An 18,031-nucleotide genomic window follows, 5' to 3' on the forward strand; every position below is an offset into this window, starting at 1 on the left:
GATTCATCATTCTCTGGGCTCCAGTCTTCTTCCTGGGAGATAAATCTCTTCTTTTATTGGTACTGATTTTAGTCTTTTCTTTCTTGCATGAGATTTCCAGGGAAACTCCCCATTTCTTGAGGACCTCCTTTTCAGTGTTCTATTAGCCAAAGGGAAGGGCACATAGCTCTTTAGAATATCTTTTCCCCTAAATGGTGTGGGTTTTTATTTATTTATTTATTTATTTATTTACTTACTTACTTACTTACTTACTTACTTACTGGGACAGACTCTCTCTATGTGACCCTGTCTATAATTAAGTTTTCTGTTGTCCTAGCTCACCTTCCAAGTGCTGGTATTACAGATGTGAGCCACTTTGCCCAGGTATTTGATTTTAGTTTTTAAGTAGCATATTTTGATAGTAAAACCTCAAGCTTAGTGTAGAGCAATTCAGATGCTGTTAGTGGTTAGCTTAGTCTTTATAGGTTAGAGGATATCTTAGTTAGGATTACTATTAATGTAATGAAACACCATGGCCAAGAGCAAGTTGGGGAGGAAAGGGTTTATTTGACTTACACTTCCACATTGCTGTTCATCACTGAAGACAGGAACTCAAGGTAAGAACCTGGAGGTAGGAGCTGATGCAGAGGCCATGGAGCGGTGCTGCTTACTGCCTTGTTCCTTGTGGCTTATTCAGCCTGGTTTCTTACCAGACCACAGGATCACCAGCCAGGTGTGGCCCTACCCACAATGGGCTGGGCTCTCCCCCATCAATCATTAAGAAAATTCCCTACAGGCTTGTGAACAGCTGTTCTCAGTTGAAGTCCCCGCCTCTAATAATTATAGCTTTGTATTGAGTTAACATAAAATTAGGCAGCACAGGGGAGCAGTTCCCATTAACACTGTCTTTACCTCAAATATCGGTCACAAGCTTAGGGGTCTGGACAACACCAGACTGCAAATTCAAGAGTTCCCAAAACTTGTTTTGGTTAGATAGTTCTTGAAAATGACTCTCAGAACCAAGAAAGTGCTACTTAGGATTACAACTTGAATATTTTCAGGGACCTGAGTGCTTTCCACTAATATTTTAAAGAAGTTTTGAGTTTTAAATTATCAAAGATTTCAGAGGAAGTTTCAAAACCAGTACATAGAGCCCTTTGATCCTTCACCAAGCTTCTGATAATGGTAGCATCTTACATATAATACCAAAGTCAGGAATTGGACATTGGTATAATATGTTAGCTAGAGACTTAACTTTTCACCCATTTGTACATGTGATCAGTTGTACATGTGCTTAGGCATTTGCACTTTGATCTAATATAAAGATTTGTTCAGTGTACCATTACCACCTCTCCCTGTGTAAAGTTCTTCTATAGGTATGACTCTGAGTCCAGAAAGTACTTGCTAAGATTTCTAAGTTCTTATGTTTCAGAACGAAGAATTAGACCAGGGACACATGCATAACCACAGAAATAGAGACAGTTTATTAAGAAAGAAAAAGGGAGCCAGACAGTAGTGGAGCATGTGCACGCCTTTAATCACAGCACTCGGGAGGCAGAGGCAGGAGAATCTGTGTGTGTGCCAGAACACGCAGGGCTACACAGAAAAACACTGTCTCAGTGGCACTGAGGATGGACTGGAGATCTGGGACAGGGCTTAAAAAGCCATTTCTAGGTTATTTACATAGCAACACCTTCTGTAGATGTATTTTTATTTAGGCTCCCAACTCAAAAATAATGACACAGAGACTTATTATATAATTATAATTATGAAAGAGCGGCCCTAGCTTAGGCTTACTCATTAGCTCTTATAACTTAAATTGACCCATTAATCTATGTTTTGCCTCATGGCTTTTTACCTGTCTTCCATCTTATACCTCCTCTTTCCTTTCCATTTCCTCTGGCAGCTCTCCTGTCCCTAGGTTCATCTCTTTCTTTCTCTCTGCCTAGAAGTCCTGCCTAACTTCTTTCTGCCTAGCTATTGGCTATTCAGCTCTTTATTAACTAATCAGAAGGTGCATTGGCAAGACACATCTTTATAGTGTACAAAAAGATTATTCCACAACAACCTTTGCCCACATAGGCATATCAGGGCAAATGGAATCATAATGTGAAATTTTTGTGATTGTCTTTAAAAGTACACTAAGCTTCATACCCATGATCCATCAAAGTTGTCCATTCTGCATAGTGGCAGCTCTTTTATTCTTTTTATGTAGGAATGGCCATACTATAAATGTACCATAGTTTGTTTAAACATTGACCTATTGAGGGACATTTATATCCTTTCAGTTTTGTGTATTGGCAGTTATATGATCATGTTTCCATTTCTCTGAAATTAGCACCAAGAGCACAATAGTTGGGGTACATGTTTAATCCTATAAGACACTCCCAACCTTCTGTGAAACTGCCATTCACCTTGCCACTGGCAATATGAGGCCAGAAATATTCTCTTACAGTGGTGTGGGACAATTCTATATTCTGTCAATTATGTTTTAAATAAATGTTGATTGGCCAGTAGCCAGGCAGGAATTACAGGCGGGACAACCAGATAGGAAGTAGAGGCAGGTCAATGAGAACAGGAGAATTCTGGGAAGGAGGAAGGCCATCCTTCCCCAGTCCTGTCCAGATACTGAAGAAGGAAGGTATGACATGCCCCACTGAAAAAGGTACCAAGCCTTGTGACTAACATAGATAAGAATAATGGATTAATATAAGTTATAAGAACTAATACAAAGCCTGAGCTAATGGGCCAATCAGTTTATAACTTATGGAGACTTCTGTGTGATTTTTCTCTGGGACTAAATGGCTGGGGGACTGGGTGGGACAGAAACCCCAACAAGCAGACCCTCATGTTACATTACAGTTTGTTTGTTCTTTTTGTAGCATGTAAATGTGGGGTGTAGCAAATTTAAGAAATAATTCTGTGGACTGGAGAGATAGTTAAGAACATTGGCTGCTCTCTCAGAGGACCTGGGTTCAATTCCCAGCACCCATATGACAGTTGACAACCATATGTAATATGTAACTCCAGTTCTAGGGGACCTGTTGCCTGCTTCTGACCTCCACAGGCACTGGCATGCATGGTACACATACATACATGCAGGCAAAACATTCATACACATAAAATAAATCTTTAAAAAATTCTAAGAAAAAATAAAGTTATGTAAGTAAAATGAGAGCTTTTGGTGCCCTGAGAGCTGCTTCTGTACTAGTCACAGATGCTCAGGAGAACAAGGTCAAGGGTAGGTACTTGGCTCTGGAAGAGACTAATAGCTGAAGAACAGGATAGATTGTCAATAAACTTTAATTCTGACTCATTAGATCAATTTTTAAAAGTTTTGTTATTTTACGAGTGTTTGCCTGCATATATGTCTGTGCGCTAGGTACATGCCTGTGGTCCTTGGAGACTAGAAGAGGGCATCAGATCCCCAAGAACTGGAGTTACAGTTGTAAACTGCCATATGGAACTGATCCTGGATCCTCTGAAAGAAGAGTCATCACTTCTGAGCCATTGTTCTAGCCTTTTTATTTAGTCACTGGAAATTTGAAGAACCACTTACTTTCTCTGTAACTCTTTATTTCTCTAGAGATGTTTATCTTTCCTTAAATTTTTTAAAAAATTTTTCTTTTTCTTGTTCATTTTACATGACAACCACAGTTCCCCCTCTCTCTGCTTCCTCCAACTTTCTCCCTACCCAACTCCCCACCAACTCCTCAGAAAGGGTAAGGCCTCCCATGGGGAGTCAACAAAGATTGTTGAAGCAGGGTCAACCAAGGCACTCCCCTCTGTATCTAGGCTGAGCAAGGTATGCCTTCATAGGGTATGGGCTCCAAAAAGCCAGTTCATGCACTAGGGATAAGTCCTGGTCCCACTGCCAGTGGCCCCACAGACTGCCCAAACCACAGAACTGTCGCCCACATTCAGAGGACCTACTTTGGTCCTATGTGTGTTCCCCCACTGTCATTCCAGAGTCGGTGAGCTTCTGTCTCTGTGGGTTTCCCCATCATGATCTTGATCCCTTTGCTTATATAATCTCTCCTTTCTCTCTTTGACTGGACTCCAGGAGCTTGGTTCAGTGCTTAGCATCTGCTAAGCATCTCTGCATCTGCTTCCATCAGTTACTGGATGAAGGTTCTATGATGACAATTCGGGTGGTCATCTATCTGAAAATAGGGGAAGGCCAGTTCAGGCACCCTCCCCACTATTGCTAGGAGTCTTAGCTGGGGTCATCCTTGTGGATTCCTGGGAGTTTCCCTAGCACCAGATTTCTTTCTGACCCCATAATGGCACCCTCTATCAAGATATCTCTTTCCTTGCTGTCCTCTTTCCCTTCCCAACTCAGCCATCCCATTACCTCGTGTTCTTCTCCCAGCTCCCCTTCACTACTCCCTCTCCCCACACTTCCAATTTACTCAGGAGATCTTATCTATTTCTCCTTCCTAGGGGCAACCATGCATGTCTCCCTTAGGGCCTCTTTGTTACGTAGCTTCTCCAGGTTATGAATTGTAGCCTGGTTATCCTTTTCTTTATGTTTAATATCCCCTTATAAGTGAGTACATACTGTGTTTGTCTTTCTGGGTCTGGATTAACTCACTCAGAATGGATTTTGTAGTTCCATCCATTTGACTGCAAATTTCAAGATGTCATTTTTTTTATCACTGTGTAAATGTACCACTTTTTCTTAAATTGTTAATAATCTGTGAAAATAGCTTCTTTTTACAATAGGAATCTTACCAATTATACTAATGTTTTTATGACTTAAGATTGTTGGAATGTCATTGCAAATTATTTGGTTGCCATCAAAGTCAGTGATTTCCCTAAGGAACTGTATTGACTCAGGCTTCAGAACAATCACTGTGCCATTGCGTGGGGGTTTTTTAGGCCAAGGAAGCTATCCAAGAATTTTGTGAATAAGGCTAAGAATTGACCTTGCTAGAACTCACAGTGAAGATGTCTGCTTTATTTTGTACAGTGGAAGGGGGATTTTTCACTCAAAGATTGCCCTGATTTTGTCTCCCTTTTCCTATTGAAAATACCCCCATCCTGGATCCCTGCCTCAAATGTCTAGAGATTCTTTAAATGCTTTGTTTTTGGGCAGAATTTTATGGTGTATTTATTTGGTGACACATTGAGTAGGAAGTTCAATTTTCAAGGCAGACCAAGGATTTGTCTTTGTTCGAGAACTTGACAATTGAGATATTAAAATAATAATGATTAATAATGATAATAAAAACCCTCTAGTTACATTATTACGAACTCTGCAGTCAGCCTTATAAGTTCACATTGCTTTCTTATTTTACTCAGTAGTGTTTAGTGTTTTGATAGTTTCTTCAAATTTACACAAGATAATCAAAAGCACTGTTATAATAATAAATTGTTTCCATTATTTTAGCTAAGGGGACCTTGCTGAAAGGGTCTTATGATAGTAAGGATCTTGGTAATAGAGTAATTGGATGTTGAATTTTTGTGGCCCCATAGTTGAACTTTGACTTAGGTGGCCTTGACCATATTTGATTATTTTGGAGAAGGATTCTTGCTGGAACTTAGGGTATGGTGGGGCAGTCAGAAATGTTAAAGGTTAAATTCCGCCTATAATAGTGGTATAGAAACATATAAACATTGAGTAGCCATTGACCAGACAAAGAGAGCATCCTCAAAAAATTAATTTTGTGCTCTGATGAGGATGATGTTAGCCTGACAGACAGGAGGGATGGCCCAGACAAGGTAACATATAAGATCCAAAGGCCTGTTATGAGTGCTGTTTTGTCCAGCCAGCCAGCTCCCAAATAATGACACAGAATCCTTATTTAAAGGTTAACTATAGCTTAAGCTTGTGCCACTAGCTCTTGTAATTTAACCCATTTATATTAATCTATGTTTTGCCTCATTGCTTTTTACCTCTCTTATATCTTGTACCTCCTGTTTCCTCTCTGTCCTCTGGCGTCTTTCTCGTGCCTAGATTCCTTTCTTCTTCCTTTCTCACTGCTCACAATTCCTGCCTAACTTCTCCCTATCTAACTATTGACCATTCATCTCTCTATTAAATCAAGCAGAAGACACCTTGGCAAAGGCACATCTTCACAGTATACAAAACTATTGTTCCACAACATTTCCCCCTTTTTGTCTAAATTAAAAAGAAAGCTTTAACTAACACAGTAAAGCTATATACAGTAAGGACAATTATCAAGTAAGAATTACATTGATAATGTCTTTTCCATTCGCATTTGGCAAATTCAGAGCATAATATTCCATTATCTAACCTATCTTGGTGATTCTAAAGTTTTGTATCTAAATCACATTTAATCTTAACTTGTATTACCAACCCAAAACTATTTTTAGACTTCAAAACATTTTCTTAGATAAACAATTTCAGCTTTTATGTATCTCAAGCTTATACACTTTATACCTCTTTTGTGAGTTTCCTTTTTGAATTTGATAACAAGGAAAACAATAACTACTCCTCAACTCCATTAGAGACTCAAGAAAGATATATTACCTGAGTAAACAGTAATTGTAGAGTGAAGAACTTCCAAAACTATAGAAATGATAGAAACAGCTGGCAGCCTGGATAATCACCCAAGGTCCTCTGTCTCATTGGGGCATCAATCTTTGGCCCACAGGCCTATAATACCTGGCAGACTTCTGTTGTAGGATGACCACTTGTTGGTTCCCAGCTGCTCAGACTTGAAATCCCCACACAGAAACTGTATTAATCACTGCTTGGCCTATTAGCTCTAACTTCTTATTGGCTAGCTCTAACATTTTAATTTAACCCATTTCTATTAATATCTCAACTTGACTGTGGCTTACCAGCAATGTTCCATCAGGCATCTGTTTATAGCGGGGCTTCATGGCTTCTCCTGACTCTGCCTTCTTTCTCCCAGCATTCAGTTTAGTTTTCCCCACCTACCTCTATTCTGCCCTGCACAGGCCCAAGACAGTTTTCTTTATTCATTAACTAGTAAAAGCAGCACATAAGCAAAAGGACTTCCCACTCCATTTCCCCTTTTCTGTTTAAATAAAAAAGATGGCTTTAACTTTAACATAATAAAATTACATATAACAAAACAGGTATCAAGCAAGAATTACTGTTATAATATTTATATCTACTTTATCTTTTTTTTTTAAAATTTATTTATTTATTTATTACATATACAGTGTTCTGCTTGCGTGTATACTTGCAGGTCAGAAGAGGGCACCAGATCTCATTACAGATGGTTGTGAGCCACCATGTGGTTGCTGGGAATTGAACTCAGGACTTCTGGAAGAGCACCCAGTGCTCTTAACCTCTGAGCCATCTCTCCAGCCCTATCTACTTTATCTTTTATCATAACTAAGGAAAACTATAACTATCTATTCTTCAACTCCATCAAAGACTCCAGAAGGATATATTACCTAAGTAAACAGGAAATGCATTGTAAGCAACTTCCAAAATTCTAGAAATGACAGAGACAGTTTGCTACCTGGACAGTCACCCCAAGTTCTTTTGTAGTGTTGGGACATCCATCTTCAGTCTACTGGCCCATGTTATCCAGAAGACTTTTCCATGAAATAGGAAATTTCAAAGACAGTTCTGACTATATTGGCAGTTGGTCAGTCACTTGGTTTATATGTTGCACTGTGCTTTCCAGAGTTGAGGTGGTGAGCATGGCTCTCATCTGGAAGTCTCAGAGGCAGCAAATATGCCTTTACCATGTTGGACTGGGCAGAGCCAACAGACAGGGCCAAGTTGGTCCTAGCCACACCCATTTAGCCTTAAAAAAATAAGGCACTTCTGGTCATAAAAGGATTACAGATATACAATAAAGACAGATTCAGATGAAAAAGACCTCTAAATGGGTAACATTGCTGGATAAGTGTATGTAGGCTTGAGAGAGAGACAGGGGGCAGGGGAAATAGTATAGACACTGTTATAAAAGAGTACAGACAGTCATAGATTAAAGGAATAAAGATAATAAAATAAATATTAAACATGTAGAAAAAGTAATAGAGTAAGAAAAATAAGCCATGTAAATATGGAGAACACACAGAGAGTCTGGATTATGTATACTATTACGTTGTCTTTGAATTTTTTGACTGTTAAAGAGCTATGTACCAAAAGACATTCCATTGTATGGACTGCTAAGTTAAATCAACATAAAGGTACCTTGACTTCAGAATTTTGGTCTAAGGATTTCTTGTTTTGGAAAAGAGGTTCTTCTTTTGTTTCAACCTGTGGATTAATTCCAAACTGACGTGGTTTGATGGACCAGTGTTGTCGGGGTTTCTGTCCTGCCTGGTTCCCACAGTCATTAAGTCCCAAAGAAATCACACAGCGATCTACATTAACTATAAACGGATTGACCCATTAGCTCAGGCTTCTTATTAACTCTTATAACTTATATTATCCCATTATTCTTTTCTGTGTTGGCCATGTACCTTATTCAGCGAGGTAGTCACATCTTGCTTCTTCTGTGGCTGGGTCAGGACTGCTGAAAAGGACTTCCGTCTTCCCAGATTCTCCTGTTCTCATTGACCCACCTCTTCTTCCTGTCTAGTTGTCCCACCTATACTTCCTGCCTGGCTACTGGCCAATCAGCGTTTATTTAAAATATAATTGACAGGATACAAACCATAGACCCACAGCTGACCAAGACCCTCCAAAAGGTTGCCATGAACACCCCCCAAAATACTTCAACCAACAAAAAGCAAGAAAGAATTTCGGGAGAGCTATGCCCAAATTCTCTAAATGATTGTTTTAAATGTTTGTTTACATTTAAAGGGGGATATGCTATAGAGAGATGAATCCATTAGTATGGATCTTGGTTTATTAATACAAACTTAAGGTCAATTTTGTTATATGTATATTTTTGTTCTTGGTTAAGGTATGTTTGTACAGCTCATTAAAAATGTAATGTATAATTAAGAAATATAGGTTGATAGATAATCATCTATAATAGTCAAGCTTGTAGTCATGATAGGTTTTTCTAAATATATAGAAATATATTTCAGTTAGATAGGTATTCTTCAAATCTTTCAGAGACCTACAGAATATGGCATTTAAATGTTTTAATAACTTAGGATATTTTATGACATATGATCCTGGCAACACCAAATACTTCAAGAGGAAGATGGTCATCGAAGAGGCTCCTTATGTAGTTTGCTAGCCATTTGGGCAAGAAACTGCTCTTGCCTGGACTGTTTGATGTTATGCTGTATGAACTGGACATTCAGGACCCACAGAGAAATGACTGCTGAACTTGCCTAAAAGTAAGATGATCCTTCGGGGTTCCTGCTTCATAAAAGAGTCTGTAAGACATTCTGCAGGACATAGAAGAAAGTGACTGACAAACTACCAATATAGGCAGAACTGTCTTTGAAATTTCCTACTTCATGGAAAAGTCTTCTGGATACTATGGGCCAGTAAGCTGAAGATGGATGTCCCAGCAATACAGTAGAACTTTGGGTGACTGTCCAGGTGGTGAGATGCCTCTGTCATTTCTAGAATTTTGAAAGTTGCTTATAATGCACTTCCTGTTTACTTAGGTAATGTTATATCTTTCTGGAGTCTTTGATGGAGTTGAAGAATAGATAGCTATAATTATAGTTTTCCTTAGTGAAAGATAAAGGAGATTTAAATATTATAACAGTAATTCTTGTTTGATACCTGTTTTGTTATATGTAATTTTACTTTGTTAAAATTAAAGCCTTCCTTTTTTATTTAAACAGAAAGGGAAAATGGTGTTTGAAATTCTTCTGTATATGTGCTGCTTTTATTGGTTAATGAATAGAGAAGCTGTTTTTGGCCAACAGCATATAGCCAGGCTGGAAGAGATATATATAGAGAGTAGGTGGTTTCAAAGAGACACCATGGAGCCACCATAGTAGAAAGATGCCAGTCACCAGCCAGAACTTTGCCAGTAGGCCACGAGCCTCATAGTAATATATAAAATAATAAAAATGGATTAATTTAAGACATAAGAATGAGCTAGAAATATGCATAAGCTAATAGGCCAAGCATGGTTGTAATTAATACAGTTTCTGTGTGGTTATTTCAGTTCTGGGCGCCGGGAACAAACAAGCCACCTCCTACAACACTTTACTCTGAAGCAGGAATTTTGAATGACTGGCTTCCCTTGTATATTCCTCGTTTTCCCTTCAGAAAAAGATCCCTAGATTTAATCTCCTTTGTTCAGCTTTTTTCCTGACCGTGACCTATAACAACTTGTAACCAACCCCCCCCCCCCAAATGATGACAAACATCTATAATCCACCAAATGACCCAAATCATCCATCCTACCTGTTGGGCATGTAATCATCCTTCTCTCTAGACTGCTTTCTGTTGTCTGGGGATGATTGCACCTTTGGGGGAACTAAGATAATGGTCAAATCGTGGGAAAACTAGCAGTAACATTTGTTACTCACTTTCTGTGCAATGGGGAAGCACAAGGCTTATCTGCAGTCCTGGCTAGAATAGTCTGTGAGGCTAGATCATCTCAGCCATCAGCCTTGAAACTGTTCTAGATGTAGAACTCTAGAACTATGAGGAAATTACAATAGAGGTACTCTGAGAGGCTGGATCACCTGTGCCACACCTTTTCTTTGATGTCTTGTCCCCTTGCTCTGTATTGTAGATTTTCTAGGACTATTTCTCTATCTGTAGCTAGGATTTTCAGGGGGCCTTCCCCAGTCAAACCTGATCTCTAACAACCTTCAAGGAATCTACAGCCTTTCGTTTTCTGTGGAAACAAAGGCATAGCCTCTTCCCCAAAGCAATACCTTTTCTGACTTCCATTTTGAAGTTAAGGCATCCCTAAATTATCTAGGCTGGTCTAATTCATCAGTCCCTCTTACAATTTTATGTCTCTTAGCAGCTGTCACTTGCCCATCAGGAATCAAAAAATTCAAAGTCAATAAGACACCTTATAGGATCTAGACTTTGTGTATTTTCCATTTTTATGTGAATTTTCCTTTTTACATTATTCTCTCCTTAAAGACTACCTTATTATTTATAAACCATTTTCTTATTTTAAGCCTATGCACATTTTAAAAAAAACCCATTGTGAGAAATCTGAAGCTGGCTTAGCAGGAGCTCCAGCCTGTGCTGTATCAGCTGTAAAGAATATGAATCTTCCTGAGATACCAAGAATTATTAGCATTGGTGAAATCAGTATAAAAGTGCCAAAGCTGCCATCTTTTAAATAAAATATTAAAGGCCACTCCCAGGTAAATCCAGAGGGAAAGTCATCTAAGTTTACAACGCAGTTGTTTACCAAAAATAGAGGAGGAGAGTCTTAACTTTGCTCTTGGATTTAAGTCAAGGTACTGTATAGAAGCTGCATAAAATCAGTATGGAAGATCAATGTTGCTTTTCTTGCTCAGTGATTTTAAAGAAACTGAGTAGTTCCACTGTGATTTTTTTCTTTTCTAAATTGTGTTCCTATCCCCACATAAAGCCATGCCTCTATATATTGGCTATTACAGTATTTCGAAAAATGAGATGTTTCTTTAATTATGTACAACCTAAAATATTGATGTTTTATGTGAATCACAAGTGCATCATTCTCTAATTCTTTCTGCTGTTTGTCACAATTGTTATTTAAAGAACCAAGTATGTATTGCATGAAAACATGACCCTTTCCTTAGTTCAAATAAACTCCAAGGTAGCTGGAAAAAATAAAATAAATTAAAAAAACACATTGTAACTTGTGAAGGCTTTTTTCCATCTGGGTCTGTATTTACTGAGCACCTGCATCATTCTGACTGTATGAGACAAATCTTAAACTGCCAGGTCAGCTATTGCATGGCTCAGCTTAGCAAATGGTGCTGGTGGCTCATTCCAACCTTGTGGGCAGCAGTCAGTAGCTGCATCGCTGTATACCACTGAGCACAGCCTGCCTAAGAGACTGCAGTACTACGAAGCTACATCCGGATCCTTATCTAGAACTTAGCTTTCTCAGACGCTATGTTTGGATATTCAAGCCTCTACATTTATTACCATATATAGACTGAATTGGGGGGGGTCACCACCTCACAAAACATAACATAGAGACTTCTTATTAATTCTGAAAGCTTGGCCTATAGTTTAGGCTTGTCCCACTAGCTCTTATAGCTTAAATTAAGATATTTATATTAATCTACATTTTGCCTTGTGGCTTTTTACCTCTCTTCTATCTTGTACCTCCTGATTCCTCTCCATGTCCTCTGGTGTCTCTCTCATACCTATATTCATCTCATTTTCTCTCTGCTTTGAAGTCCCGCCTAGCCTCTACCTACCTAACTATTGGCTGGTCACCTCGTTATTAAACCAATCAGAAGGTACTTTGGCAAAGACCATCTTCACATGTACAAAAAGGTTATTCCACAACAAAGGTCCTGTGGTAGAAAAGGTAGTTGTGGCATGAGGGACCTGATTAAGATGCAATAAGGGTTTGGAAAAAGATCATGCTTTGTGTTTAACAGAGAGTCCTGTCTTTGTCAGATTTTATGTATCATATCAGTTTCTGCATTCATTATAAGAGAAATAAAGGGGCCATTAAATAATCTTAAGCAAGAAAAGGCACAGTTTAGTAAGTCCCCTCTCCTTTGGTGGGGTGCATACCAGGCAGCACACTCTACTAGCAACCTACCTCCCAGCCCAAGATTTACCTTTTCATGTTCTTTTGAGACAGGCTCTGATTCTGTAGCCCAAACTGGTTTGAAACCCACTGTGTGTGTAGGGGGAGGCTGCTCATTTGTTCCCAGCTACCCACACTTGAAATAACCACACAGAAACTGTATTAATTAAATCACTGCTTGGCCTATTAGCTCTAGCTTCTTATTGGATAGCCCTTCATCTTAAATTAACCCATTTCCATTATTTTGTATATTGCTATATGGCTATGGCTTACTGGCAAGATTCAGGCACATCTGTCTCCTTGGGGACTACATGCCATCTTGTTGTATGAAGGCTGTTAGTTCATTTCCAGCTGCTCATCCCCAAAATAATCGCACAGAAACTGTATTGTTTGCAATACTGTTTGTCCAGTAGCTTAAGCATATTTCTGGCTAACATATCTTAAATTAACCCATCTCCGTTAATCTGTATATGGCCATGAGGCTGTGACTTACTGGGTAAGGTTCTGGCATCTGTCTCTGGTGGGGCTACATGGTTTCTCTCTGACTTCTCTTTCTCCCAGCATTCAGTTTAGTTTTCCCCACCTACCTCTCTTCTGCTCTGCTATAGACTCACAAAGCAGTTTCTTTATTCATTAACTAATAAAAGCAACACATAGTCAGAAGGACTTCCCACATCAGCATCTCACTGACTCTGCCCTTCTTTCTCCCATCATTCAGTTTAGTTTTCTGCCTAGCTCTATTCTGCCCTATCACAGGCCAAAGCAGCTTCTTTATTTATTAACTAATAAAAGCAAAACATATAAAGAAGGACTTCCCACACTAACTGTGTACTTCAGACTGGCAAAAAACTCGAGACCCTCTGCCTCCCAAATCCCTTTTCTGCTGGATTAAAAGCATGTGATCCAAACCTTGCCCCAGGATCTGTTTTTTTATAAAACACTTGGCTTGAAGTTAAGAAGTGGATTAGAGGAGTACCTGGATGACTGTAGGGGCCAGGTGACAAGTTCAGTGGGCCAGGTAAAAGATGGCGGTGTCCTACATGAGAATGCTGTTTAAGGAGAGGACAAAAAGGAATGAATTAAAGCCTGTTGAGGTGGTGTGGTAAGCAGTGCCCAGTGCTGAGGAGAGTTAGGAATGAAGGACAGTGGAGGGAGGGCTTGGGACAGTGGAGGCTACAGTGTGGCTGAAGTAGTTTTGTGCCATTCATTGAGAAAAGAAAGTGGCACTAAGGAAAGCAGGTATTTCACAGAAGAAGATTGTTAGTTTTTAGTGCACCAAACCCAAGTGCTTTTTGATGACTTAGGGAAGGAGAGAACACATTGCCTAGATTTCAGGTATATTTTCAATTTTTATCTTGTTTTCTTTTTTTTTTTTAATTGAAAAAAAATTTTCCACCTCCCCGCCTCCCATTTCCCTCCCCCTCCTCCCGCCCCTCTCCCCCTCGCCCCACTCCTCTTCTCCTCCCTCTCCAGTCCCAGGAGCAGTCAGGGTTCCCTGCCCTGTGGAAAGTCCAAGGTCCTCCCCGCTCCATCCAGGTCTAGGAAGGTGAACATCCAAACTGTCTAGGCTCCCACAAAGCCAGAACATGAAGTAGGATCAAAACCCCGTGCCATTGTCCTTGGCCTCTCGTCAGCTCTCATTGTCCGCCATGTTCAGAGAGTCCGGTTTTATCCCATGCTTTTTCAGTCACAGTCCAGCTGGCCTTGGTGAGCTCCCAATAGATCGGCCCCACTGTCTCAGTGGGTGGGTGCACCCCTCGTGGTCCTGACTTCCTTGTTCATGTTCTCCCTCCTTCTGCTCCTCATTAGGACCTTGGGAGCTCAGTCCGGTGCTCCAGTGTGGGTCTCTGTGTCTATCTCCATCCATCGCTAGGTGAAGGTTCTATGGTGATATGCAAGATATCAGTATGGCTATAGGATAGGTTCATTTCAGGTTCCCTATCCTCAGGTGCCCAAGAAACTAACTGGGGACATTGCACTGGGCATCTGGTAGCCACTCCAAGTTCAAGTCTCTTGCCACCCCTTAGGTGGCTCCCTTAACTAAGATATGAGTTTCCCTGCTCCCCTATCCAACCTTCCTATATCCTCAATCATCCCGTTTCCCCAAGTTCCCCTCATCCTCTCCTTCATACTTTTCTCTCTCCATCTCCCCTTAGCCCCATCCCACCCCACCCCCAAGATTCCAATTTTTTGCCCGGCAATCTTGTCTATTTTCCATAGCCAGGAGGATAACTATATGTTTTTCCTTGGGTTTACCCTCTTGTTTAGCTTCTTTAGGACACCAAATTATAGACTCAGTGGCCCCCTATCCATGGCTAGAAACCAATTATGAGTGAGTACATCCCATGATCTTCTTTTTGGGTCTGGGTTACCTCACTCAGGATAGTATTTTCTATTTCCATCCATTTGCATGCAAAATTCGAGAAGTCATTGTTTTTTACCGCAGAGTAGTACTCTAATGTGTATATATTCCACACTTTCTTCATCCATTCTTCCATTGAAGGACACCTAGGATCCTTCCAGGTTCTGGCTATTACAAATAATGCTGCTATGAACATAGTTGAACAAATGCTTTTGTCATATGATAGGGCATCTCTTGGGTATATTCCCAAGAGTGGTATTCTGGGTCCAGGGGTAGGTTGATCCCAATTTTTCTGAGATATCGCCACACTGATTTCCAAAGTGATTGCACAAGTTTGCAGTCCCACTAGCAGTGGATGAGGGTACCCCTTTCTCCACAACCTCTCCAGCATAGGCTATCCTTGGTATTTTTGATTTTAGCCATTCTGACAGGTGTAAGAAGATATCTCAAAGTTGTTTTGATTTGCATTTCTCTGATCGCTAAGGAGGTTGAGCATGACCTTAAGTATCTTTTGGCCATTTGAACTTCTTCTGTTGAGAATTCTCTGTTCAGTTCAGTGCCCCATTTTTTAATTGGGTTAATTAGCATTTTAACGTCTAGTTTCTTGAGTTCTTTATATATTTTGGAGATCAGACCTTTGTCTGTTGTGGGGTTGGTGAAGATCTCCCAGTCAGTAGGCTGCCTTTTTGTCTTAGTGACAGTGTCCTTTGCTTTACAGAAGCTTCTCAGTTTCAGGAGGTCCCATTTATTCAATGATGCCCTTAATGTCTGTGCTGCTGGGGTTATACATAGGAAGCGATCTCCTGTGCCCATATGTTGTAGGGTACTTCCCATTTTCTTTTCTATCAGGTTCAGTGTGTTCAGATTGATATTGAGGTCTTTGATCCATTTGGACTTGAGTTTTGTGCATGGTGATAGATATGGGTCTATTTTCATTCTTCTACAGGTTGACATCCAGTTGTGCCAGCACCATTTGTTGAAGATGCTTTCTTTCTTCCATTGTATACTTTTAGCTCCTTTATCAAAAATCAGGTGTTCATAGGTTTGTGGGTTAAAATCCGGGTCTTCTATACGATTCCATTGGTCGACTTCTCTGTTTTTATGCCAGTACCACTCTGTTTTCATTACTGTAGCTCTGTAATAGAGTTTGAAGTCAGGGATGGTAATGCCTCCAGAAGTTCCTTTATTGTATAAGATTGTTTTGGCTATCCTGGGTTTTTGTTTTTCCATATAAAGTTGATTATTGTCCTCTCAAGATCTGTGAAGAATTTTGATGGGACCTTGATGGGGATTGCATTGAATCTATTAATTGCCTTTGGTAGAATTGCCATTTTTACTATGTTGATCCTCCCAATCCAAGAGCAAGGGAGATCCTTCCATTTTCTGGTATCCTCTTCAATTTCTTTCTTCAATGCCTTAAAGTTCTTGTCAAATAGATCTTTCACTTCCTTGGTTAAAGTTACCCCAAGATATTTTATGCTGTTTGTGGCTATCGTGAAAGGTGATGATTCTCTTATTTCCCTCTCTGCTTCCATATCCTTTGTCTATTAGAGGGCGACTGATTTTTTGGAGTTGATCTTGTATCCTGCCACATTACTAAAGGTGTTTATCAGCTGTAGGAGTTCTTTGGTGGAGTTTTTGGGGTCGCTTATGTACACTATCATATCATCTGCAAATAACGCAAGTTTAACTTCTTTTCCTTTCCAATTCGAATCCCCTTTATCCCCTTATGTTGTCTTCTTGGTATTGCTAAAACTTCAAGAACTATATATATAAGAGGTATGGAGAGAGTGGACAGCCTTGGCGTGTTCCTGATTTTAGTGGGATGGCTTTAAGTTTCTCTCCGTTTAATTTGATGTTAGCTGTCGGCTTGCTGTAAATAGCTTTGATTATATTTAGGTATGACCCTTGTATCCCTAATCTCTCCAAGACTTTTATCATAAAGGGATGTTGAATTTTGTCGAATGCTTTTTCAGCATCTAATGAAACGATCATATGGTTTTTTTCTTTCAGTTTATTTATATGATGGATTACATTGATAGATTTGCGTATGTTAAACCAGCCCTGCATCTCTGGGATGAAGCCTACTTGATCATAATGGATAATTTTTCTAATGTGTTCTTGGATTCGGTTTGCCAGTATTTTGTTGAGGATTTTTGCGTCGATGTTCATGAGTGAGATTGGCCTGTAATTCTCTTTCTTGGTTGAGTCTTTGTGTGGTTTTGGTATCAGAGTTACTGTAGCTTCATAAAAAGAATTTGGCAATGACTCTTCTGTTTCTATATTGTGAAATACATTAAGGAGTATAGGTATTAGGTCTTCTTGGAAGTTCTGGTAGAATTCCGCATTGAAACCATCTGGTCCTGGACTTTTTTTTGGAAGGGAGGTTTTTGATAACAGCTTCTAATTCTTCGCGACTAACAGGTCTATTTAGGTTGTTTACCTGGTCCTGGTTTAACTTTGGTATATGGTATTCATCTAAAAAAGTGTCCATTTCTTTTACATTTTCCAGTTTTGTGGCATACAGGCTTTTGTAGTAAGATCTAATGATTCTCTGAATTTCCTCTGTGTCTGTGGTTATGTCCCCCTTTTCATTTCTGATTTTATTAATTTGCAAATTCTCTCTCTGCCGTTTGATTAGTTTGGATAGGGGTTTATCAATCTTGTTGATTTTCTCAAGGAACCAGCTCTTTGTTTCATTGATTCTTTCAATTGTTTTCTGTGTCTCTATTTTGTTGATTTCAGCCCTTAGTTTGATTATTTCCAGTCTTCTACTCCTTCTAGGTGAGTCTGCTTCTTTTTTTTTCTAGAGCTTTCAGGTGGGCTGTTAAGTCTCCAATGTGTGCTTTCTCTGTTTTCTTTAAGTGGGCACTTAGTGCTATGAACTTTCCTCTCAGGACTACTTTCATAGTGTCCCATAGGTTTGAGTATGTTGTTTCTTTATTTTCATTGACTTCAAGGAAGACTTTAATTTCTTTCTTTATTTCTTCCTTAACCCAGGTATGATTCAGTAGTTGACTGTTCAGTTTCCATGAGTTTGTAGGCTTTCTGGGGGGTAGCATTGTTGTTGAATTCTGGCTTTAATCCATGGTGA

The sequence above is a fragment of the Chionomys nivalis genome, chromosome 1 (genome assembly GCF_950005125.1).
Source record: "Chionomys nivalis chromosome 1, mChiNiv1.1, whole genome shotgun sequence".
Lineage (NCBI taxonomy): Eukaryota > Metazoa > Chordata > Mammalia > Rodentia > Cricetidae > Chionomys > Chionomys nivalis.